The 10,339-nt window shown below is 41.9% G+C and overlaps 1 protein-coding gene across 2 annotated transcripts in view; it reads right to left on the reverse strand.

Moving 5' to 3' along the window:
* Ica1l (islet cell autoantigen 1 like) overlaps positions 1-10,339 on the reverse strand; it is a 69,431-nt gene that overhangs the window by 10,086 nt on the left and 49,006 nt on the right. The gene's annotated exons all lie outside the window — the stretch shown is intronic.

Here is a 10,339-nt window from a genome sequence, read left to right on the forward strand (position 1 = left end):
TTTTTGAGACAAGGTCTCCCTGTAGCCCCAGCTGTCCTGGAACTCACTATGTAGACCAGGCTGGCCTTGAACTCACAGAGATCTGCCTGACTCTGCCTCCTGAGTGCTGGGATTAAAGGCGTGCACCACCATGCCCAGCTCATTAACATAATTTTTAACCAACAATAATATTTATGTTTATGTACTATTTCTGATTAGGGAGGATTTAGATCAAAATGGTCACATTTTCATAACAAAGATAGATAAATAGTTATAAATAGCTGTGCACAAAATAAGCATCTACCTATGTCAAACAGAAATGCCAAGACACGTGCAAGAAACAGAAACAGACCTACCATGCTGAGTAAGAGATAGCAAGCAGCCAGGAGAGGTGGCACAGGCCTTTAATCCCAGCACTTGGGAGGCAGAGGCAGGCTCATCTCTGTAAGACTGAGGCCAACCTGGTCTACATAGCACAAAAGATCCAAATAGTAATTTTTTGGATATATGCAAATCCTGGTATTAGAAACAGATCTTTTCAAGCATGTTGAAAATTCACAAAAATTGATATTAATGTCATAAAACAGTATGTTCATGAAGTAGAGATATGACAACATGCTTTGGTTAGTGTAATAAAATTAATTTTAGAATGAAGGCCAAAAAACAAAAAAAATTCTTTCACCTATAAATATTAAAGCCTTCAACAAAACACTTTGGCTGAAAGGGAATTAGATTTTTCTGAAATATTACAATATAAGTATTTCACATTGTAATCCATGAGAAACTCAAATACCATGAATGGAGGAAGACTCACAGTACTTAGATACATTTTATCCAGAAAAATGAGGACAGAATGAGGAGCTTCAGAGGGCCTGTACTCCAGCAGAACTACTCACAGTCCCAAGGCCATAGAGGAAAAGAAAAAAAGCAGGAAAAAAACCAACATTTACCCAGAACAGCTACTAGAATGCAGGAGGAACTGCAGAATTTGGTATCTGTACTAAGATCACCCCTCTCCAACCACAGCCTGGAACAGCCAGGAACACAGGGCTCCTCCCCAGTCTCACTTGAGGCTACCTTCCCAGGGGCAGGACGCCAGCATTTCACAGTCTGTACCCTTTATGTGTTCCAAAGGCTAAGTCCCATGATTACAAAGTGTGGAGGCTCCCATCTCCCCCTCGCCACACTCCAGATGGAGGCTGAGTCAGCATAGCATGCTGGAGGACCCGGGCCTAGGTGAGGTGGGAGAGGAGAACAGAGAAAAAGTTACACAAGAGAAAGAAAAGGAGCTGCTGGCCCTGGAGTCTAACTGAAGCCTCTCACCAGCAAGAAGCAAAAATCCAGCACAGGTAACATCTGCTTAAGGCCTTTCTCCCTTCCCAGCTGGAAACCCACCATTTTCTAGAACTCTCACCAGAAACCTCTTGTGCAACCTGGTTTTACCTTACACATTATAATACTCTCCAAGGCACCTCCAGAGCTACCCTCAAACCTTACTTATCAAAGCAAGAAAGAAAAGGTTAAAAAAAAGTTTCTTAGCAGCCTTTTGAGATGTAATTTGAGAGATACATAACTAAAAGCTAAGATACTTCTTGGACAGATTCTACCTTAAGTAGCCCACACCCACACTTGGGCATGTTTTCTCTTTCCTTAAGCATCTCTGTTTTAATCATCTTGCTTAAAATCTATGTTAAAAATATCTTTGCAGAAAAATGAGGAAGAACCCAATAAGAGGGATGCTTTTGGAAGCCCTTGTCAGGAAACTCCAATGGACTCTCATGAACATTTGAAAATTGCCCTGTTCTGACATTTTTCTAGTTCCCTGTCTAGAACTTGTAATGCTAATTATTCTTGCCTTTATTTCTCCTTCACATCTATTCATGATTCAAGTACTTTCTTCTCCCCTAAGAGACAACAGTTATGCAATTTGGGAGTTTCGATAGACCCACTCAAGGGGTACTCCAATTGCCTCACACTATGTCCCTGTTCAGCATGGAAGACGCCAGAGCAGTCTGCATCCCTATTCTCTATTGGCAATTTGGGTGACCCCTTGACCCCATGCATGGAAGAAGCCAGAGCAGTCTGCATCCCTATTCTCTATTGGCAATTTGGGTGACCCCTTGACCCCTTCAGAGGATGGCATGATAAGAATAAGAGGTAGGTATTGGCTAGGCAGTTAGGGTAAAAAGACCCCCAAAGAACTGTAGCCAGTTTCTCCGCTAAAAGTCAAAATGTCCTTGGGCCTGTTAGCAACATACTGTGTTCCAAAGGCCAAAAATGTCAAAAGTATTTGGGAGCTTGTATCTAATCCTTAATCCCAGCACTCAGGAGGCAGAGGCAGGCGGGGCTCTCAGTTCAAGGCCGGGCCGGAGTACCAAGTGAGTTCCAGGACAGCAGGGGGTACACGAGGACCCTGTCTCAAAAAAAGACAAAAAAATAAAAAAAAATTTAAAAAAAAGAAAAAGATTTTAGGGTTACCTCTTCAGAGGGGGTAATGTTGGAAGGGAGCAAATGGGCATGGATTTGATCAAAACACCTTATATGCATGTATGAAATTCTCAAAGTTTTTGTAAAAATTAAAAAAAAAATCTTTGCATAATCCAGGTGTGGTAGTGCATTCCTTTAATCCCAGAATTTGAGAAGCAGAGGCAGGTGGATCTCTGTGAGATTTAAGGGCAGCCTAGTCTACATAGCAAATTCCAGACCAGCTGGGGCCACAGGGAGACCCAGTCTCAAAAAATAAAAAACAAAATAAAACAATCTTTGCATAAACCACAACAGCTCTTTGAGAAGGCCACACACATGCTTCTTTAGTACCTTTGGTGGCGTGTACGTGTGTGTGTGTGTTCATGTGCATGTGGGGGGAATATGCAGGCATCTGTATGCATGTGCATGTGGGACAGAGATCAATGTCAGATGTTTTCTTCAATCCCTCTCCACCTTATTTTTTGAGACAAGATCTCACACTGAACCTAAACGAGCTGATCAGTGAGTCCCATGGCTCTTCCTGTCTCTGAGTCCCCAGCACTAGGATTAAAGGCATGTTCAGCCATATCCAGCTTTTTAAAAAAATATTTATTATTTTTATTTTATATGTATGAATGTATTGCCTGCATGTAAGTGAGTGCACCCATGTTGTGCAATGCCGCGGAGGTCAGAAGAGGGCTTCGGATTCCCCTGGAACTGGAGTTAAGGATGGTTTTCAGGCTCAGCTGCCATGGGTGCTGGGACTCAAACCCAGGTCCTCTGCAAGAGCAGTCAGTGCTCTTAACCGCTGAGCCATCTCTCCAGCCCCTATATCCAGCTTTCTAAATTATTTTTTTAAAAACTTTACTATAGTGGCTGGAGAGATGGCTCAGTAGTTACGAGCACTAACTGCTGTTGCAGAGGACCCAGGTTTGGTCCCTAGCTCCCACATGGCAGCTAACAACTGTCTGTAACTTCAGCTCCATGGGATCTGAGGCCCTCTTCTGACTTCTGTGGGCACTGCATGACACAGGTACACTTACATACATGCAGGCAATACATTCATACAACATTAAAAAAAAAAAAAAGACTTTACACTTATTTATCCTGTGTGTGGGCACACATGTACCACAGCATGCATGTGGACACCTGAGGACAGCTTAAGGGAGTAGGTTCCCTCCTTTTACCCTGTAGGTCCTGGGGAACAGGTGACAAGTGCCCCACCAGCCAAGCCATCCCACCAGCTTCCAAATCAATTTTTTACATGGGTGCTGGTCTTCATAATTATTCTGAAATTCTTTTCTGTGTTGAAGTCATGAATCTTGGGTTTTCCTAAGTTGAGATCCCTAAAAGATTAAGGGAACCCCTCAGGCTGCTGCAGGTGGCAGTATGGTGTGTGCCTTTGTCCCCTCATCACTGATGTCATTGGCCCTGCATATAAAGTGATTTTCATGAAGGAAGGGGCAAGCTGAGAGGACCTAAGACTCTGCCACCCCTCCTCACCTAGCATCAGCTTAGAGCAAGGCTGTCACTCAAGCATGCCACTGCCTGTACACCAACTCAATTTCTGACACACAAGAGAAGCAAACCAGAGAAGAGAGAGCACCTAACTTCTTCCCAAAGGAAGTATCTTCACTGAAAGGCTTGCAGAGAGTTCAAGCCTAAGAATGCTCTCAGAGCTGTGGTAAAAGTGGAGGCTGTGGTAAAAAGCTAAGGAAGACCAGCAATTTTGTTGGGCGTATAGGCTGAACCATGGGCTGGCTACTTTGCCAAAAAGAAAAGGGGCAAAAAAAGGCTGGGATCAGAATAACTTAATGACTTTGGAACTATTCCTTCAAAGGAGTCCAAATTTGACTAGTTTAGTCTGTGGAACAATTTGTGCTGTGGTATTTTTGAGATCAGTAGAGCAATCAGCTGGAAATGATGGTGTTCAACAGCTGGGTGTGGTCAGGGAAAAAGACTTTGAAAGAAAGCGCTGATAGAACTGCTGCCATCACAGGGTGTCTGAACTCCAGAAGGTGTCCCTCCCCTGGAGGCAGGGAGTGGGGAAGCTTCATTAGTTAGCTTCTTACTAACAAGCAAGCAAATAATAAGCCGATAGGGGAGGACCAGCACCCAAAGATACTAAAATACATCACCGAAAATGTCCAAGTTTCAGCAGATGTTTGTGATGTATGCAGCACTAGGAAGAAGACCAAAACTAAAACTTTGTGTGACAGTGACCAAATGTCGGACTTAACACTCAAAGCCTTCAAAGTCACTCAGATATATTCAGAGAATTAAAGGAGTCCATGATTAAAGAAGGGAAGGAAGGAGATGGGGAGCAAGATGGAGGCTAAGAGCCTCTAGTGATCAAAAGGATCAGTCACCAATCTGAACAGCTTTTCTGTGGTAAGACTGCAGTGCCTGGATGTAGAATGCTAACAACACATTAAAGAAGACACTTCTTGCTTCATCCCACCCCCAGCTCCAAGCTGCACCATGGGAAAAAGACACCAGTTCTTCGAGAGGGAGAACAAATTAAATCCAGGCATTAGTTTAAAATTGGTAACAGGCTCACTAGCTGAAATCACTCCACTGTCAGACAGGGCCCCACAGCCCCTGCCCCTAGAACCATAGACAGATACTCTGGACCCTCCTTAGCTGGATGGCCAAGCACCAGTCCTTTCCACCCAGATGTCAGACAAAGAGCAGGACTCCAGCTACTCTGGCTTAGAGCAGGGAAATGATCACAAGACTTCACCTTAGAATTCAGGGTGGCGCCTACTATGGTGAGATCCAGCACCAGGTCAGTGCTCAAGACTAAGCCTCCAAGCCAGGCGGCCTCCAAGCCAGGCGTGGTGGCATACACCTGTAGTCCCAGTGCTCAGAGGCAGGCAGAGGCAGGTGGATTTCTAAGTTCCACGCCAGCCTAGTATACAGAGTTCTAGGCCAGCCCAGGTTACGTAGTGAGACCTTATTTTAAAAACAAACAAACAAACAAACAAACAAACAAACAAACAGAAAGGCTAAACCTCCAGACCAGATCTGCACTGGCATCAGGTAAAGCCCTGACTCTGCTGGGCTGCATCACCAGGAGTCACACCCATGCATGGTGAACAGTCTCAAAACTGCACAAGTCCCTGTGGCTGTGAGACTGAGCTATAACCTAGCTTAGAGTCATTCAGGCCAAGTGTTCACTTCTACCAACCCTCCCAGCTTTAGATAGACAAAAAGAAGCTAGACTGTCTTGGCTGGTAAAACCCAACACTGGGAAGGGCTTAAGGATCCCTGTCCATATGCCAGTGCCTGAGGATAGGCCTCTAGATCTGCCCTGGTGCCAGGTGGAGACCCTGGGCCCATGACTGGACCTACATTCTGCTCATCTGGGACTAGCTGCAATGGTCTCTGGCCATGAGTTCACACACAGCATCAGGTAATCAATCCATAGTAGCCTCAGTCCTATCAGGAGCAACTGTCTGTGTGGTGAAGACAAGGGAAGTGGATGCCAGTTTATTGTGTAAGGGCCTGGGGCTGGGTCCTTTCACTGCCCAGGAGTAAGAGAGAATTTTGTGTTGTGTGACTCCAGGCCACTGACAATGGAGTATCTGGGTCCATCTGAGCCCCAGGTAGAGGCTTACAAGAACCAGCAACTCCTTATACACATTGCTCTAGTTTTTTCCAAGCAATGTATCAACTGCAGATTTGAAAAAAACATGGCTGGATGGGGGGGCACCATTTTATTTTATTTCATTTCATTTTATTTTATTTATAAGACATAAGTATCTCATAGTGTAGTCCAGGCTAACCACAAACTAGTGGCAGTCCTCCTGCCTTAGACTTTTAAGTGCTGGTATTATACGTGTAAGTGAACATACCCCATATTGGGCGCGGGGGGGGGGCACCCTTTAGTGTTGAGGACAACAGAAAATCTGTGGCAAACTTGGGTGTAGAGAGCCATCTAGTGCTAAATAGTGGAAGTGTTCACAGGCTCAGAGAATGAAAGACTTCTTCCAATTTCTAGGACAGACACAGATTATGAAAACTGAACTAAACACTTCATCTTTCAATGTTAAGACAAAGTCATATGGACAAGAAGAAAACATTATCCCAGAGACTGGAGAATGAAAATAAGAGAACTGAAGAAAATGGGAAATTTAGTGTTATTCAAGTTCAAGAGGAATTGAGAACGTCAGATAACTGAAGACCTCCAAATCTAGTGGAAAATATCATGATACAGGGAAATCAAAGTTTGCCAGTCATAGTCAACTCAATAAAGAATACCCTAAAACATATATAACTGGCGCTCCAGTGCCAAACAGAGGGTTCTAAGGATGCAAGAGAAAAGAAGCAAATAGCACATAAAGCTGTCCAGATTTGCCTGAGGGCAGACCTTGCAGCAGGAAATTTACAGGCAGGCGAGGGTGGCATGGGATGTTCATTGTACTGAAAGAAGCTGGCAGCCAAGAATTCTGTACCTCCAGAAGCTATCCTTTAATAATGATGGAGAAGTAGAGAATTTACCTCTCCCAGGCCTATCCTACAAGAAATGCTTCTGGAGCTAGAGAGATAGCTCAGTGGTTAAAAGTAATTGCTGCTCTTCCATAAGACCCAGCTTCAGATCCCAGCATCCACATAGCAGCTAACAACCATCTGTATCTTGAGTTCCAGGGATTCCAACACCCTCTTCTGGCCTCTGCAGGCACCAGGCACACAGAGCATTTATATACATGCAGTCAAAACACTTATACACATGAAATAAAAATAAAATCTTTTTTTTTTTTTTGGTCTTTTTGAGACAAAGTCTCCCTGTAGCCCTAGCTGTCCTGGATTCACCATGGAGACCAGGCTGGCCTCGTTCTCGCAGAAATCCACCTGTCTCTGCCTCCTGAGTGCTGGGATTAAAGGTGTGCGCCACCACACCCAGCCAAAAATAAAATCTTTAAAAAAAGAAATGCTAAAAACTGAAAGAGATGCTAGTGAGAAAAAATATGTAGCTGCACAAACACTCTCATACACCAACACATCAAAAGTCACTAGTAATATTAGAATGCTCTAATATTGTAAACATGATGCATAAACTAGTCATTATTTAGTATGGCCTAAAGAACAAAATAATTAATGCTAGGTAGGTATGGTGGCACACACCTTTAATCCCAGCACTTTGGAGGCAGAGGCAAGTCCATCTCTGTGTGAGTCCAGCCTGGTCTACATATTGAGTTCTAAGCTGTGGCTACAGGGAGAGCCTACCCCCCCCCCAAAAAAGAAAAAGAAAACAAATTTAAAAAGAAAGATGTAAACAAGACATCAAAAATTCAAATTTGGGAGTATAGTTCAGCTGGTAGGGTGCTTGCTGAGGAGCTGAGAATGCACAAGGCCCGGGGTTTAACCCCCAGCACCACATAAGCTGGGCATAGTGGCACATGCCTGGAGTCTCAGCACTCAGAGATGGCAAAAGAAGGATCAGAAGTTCAAGGTCATTGTTGGTTGAGGCCAGCTTGAGCTACATAAGACCCTGTCTTTAAAAATAATCAAAATAAGCTGGGCGTGGTGGCGCACGCCTTTAATCCCAGCACTTGGGAGGCAGAGGCAGGTGGATCTCTGTGAGTTCAAGGCCAGCCTGGTCTACATAGTGAGTTACAGGACAGCTGGGGCTACGGGGAGACGGTGTCTCAAAAAGACCAAAAAAAAAAAAAAATCAAAATATAAGGAGCAATGGCATGCAAATATAGAGATTTTTCTTAACCAGTATTTTCACATTTTATTTTATATTCATTACTTTGAGATCAATATTGAGTTGCTGTCATTACAAAATAGCATCTGATAATAAAAATATTTTCTTGGTAATGGTAACAACAAATCAAAAGTCTATAACTGACACACCAAAAAAAAAAAAAAAATCAAAGCACATAACTGAAGAAAAATCACCCAACCACAAAGGAAGGCTGTAAGACAAGAAAAAACTATAATGAAACTAGAAAATCAGTATTAAAATAGCAGTAGTAGGGCAGAGTACAGTGACACATGCCTTTAATCCCAGCACTCAGAGGCAGGAGGATATCCTGAGTTCAAGACCAATCCTGGTCTTCAAGAGTTCCAGGCCAGGCAAAGCTACACAGTGAAACACTGTCTAAAAAAAGTAGCAAGACCCTACCAATTAATAATCAATAAATATAAATGGATTAAATTCATCAGTTAAAAGTCATAAGGTATCTGGTGACTAAATGTATTAAAATTAAAATTCAAAAAGCAAGACCTAACTACATGCTGCTTACAAGAAACTTGTTTTGGGCTACAAGATGGCTCAGTGGGTGACGTGCCTGCCGCACAAGGCTGCTGATCTGAGTTCAACCCCCAGATCCTATGATCCTAAGGAGAGAACTGACTCCTGAAAGATGTCCTCTGATGTCCACATACATGCCATGGCATGCATACACACACACACACACACACACACACACACACACACACAACCTGCACTCTCACACACATACACATATAATAATAAAATGAAAATCAAAAGTAGTAAAAAGAGACAAACGTGATCATTATAAAGGGATCAGTCTGAAGAGGGAATAACTGTAAATATATATGCTCAGAACATCAGATATCAAATCAGAGCACCAAATATATAATATAATATATATATATATAATATATTCCCCATAGGTTGTCTTTGGACCACCATTCATGCACAATATCCATACACACATATACACATGTATACTAAGTAACAATTCTAGTAAAAAATTGACAGCTTTAAGGGTAGAGAACAGAATAAAATGAAATCAGAAAAAAAGAAAGGCATTATAACTGATACCACAAAACTACAAAGGAGCATTAGAGATTAATATGAACAACTCTGAGATGATCAGTTGCAAATAACTGGATGAATTCCTTAACATACATACTTTACTAAAATTGCGTTAGGAAGAAGGAGAAACCTGAACAGACTATATGAGTAATGAGATTAAATAAATAACTGGCTCCCATCAAAAAGCCTAGGACCAGATAGTTTCACTACTGAATTCTACCAGAGAGTAAATTAAAAAAACAGTATCTATTCTTAAATAATTCCAAAATCTTGTAGAGGAGGGAGTTCTTCCAAATTCATTTTACAAAGCCATGATTAATCTATTTCCAAAATCAGGCAAGGACACACCAAAAACAAAACAAAACAAAGACTACAGATCAATATCCTTGAACAAAGATGCAAATCATCAAAACGCTAGCAATCAAATTCAATAGGCCCTTAACCAGACAGTTCGTCTGGATCAAGTGGGGTTCATCTCAGGGATGCAAGAATAGTTCAACATACAGCTATCAATAAACATGATATACCACATTAGCACAGGGAAGGATAAAACTCAAATTATCATCTTGGCTGCTACAGAAAAACAAAATCTGAAAGATACATACAGGTAACCTTTAACAAATGAGAAAAGTTCTTTGCTTTTGGTTAGGTCTCAGTATCATCAACCTGCAGTTTTCACTTTTAATGTGATCACAATAAAAGTATCAATGGCATTTTTTAAAGCTACAAAATTTGATATTCCTACTACAAAATAAACATCCAGGTATATTCAGGCATGGTGGCCCACACCTGTGTTCACAGCACTTGGATACTTTAAAATTAAATAATGATTTTTTCTTTAATATTTAATGACATGCTGTGTGAGTACCACATAATACTGGATAGACAAATTATATTCATTCTCTTAATAAATACTACTGAAATCCAACACTGCTGGATGAAACAGTAAAACAGTTACACACATACACTCTTCTGACAGGGTCAAATACATAAAACAAAGAATTATTTCATCTCCATTGTGATGTAGAAGTACATAATCACATTCTCATATAGAGACCTACACAATTCCTAACGCTAAGGAAATGTCAAATTGAATAATTT

Source organism: Nannospalax galili, unplaced genomic scaffold (assembly GCF_000622305.1).
Source record: "Nannospalax galili isolate Female #2095 unplaced genomic scaffold, S.galili_v1.0 scaffold637, whole genome shotgun sequence".
NCBI lineage: Eukaryota > Metazoa > Chordata > Mammalia > Rodentia > Spalacidae > Nannospalax > Nannospalax galili.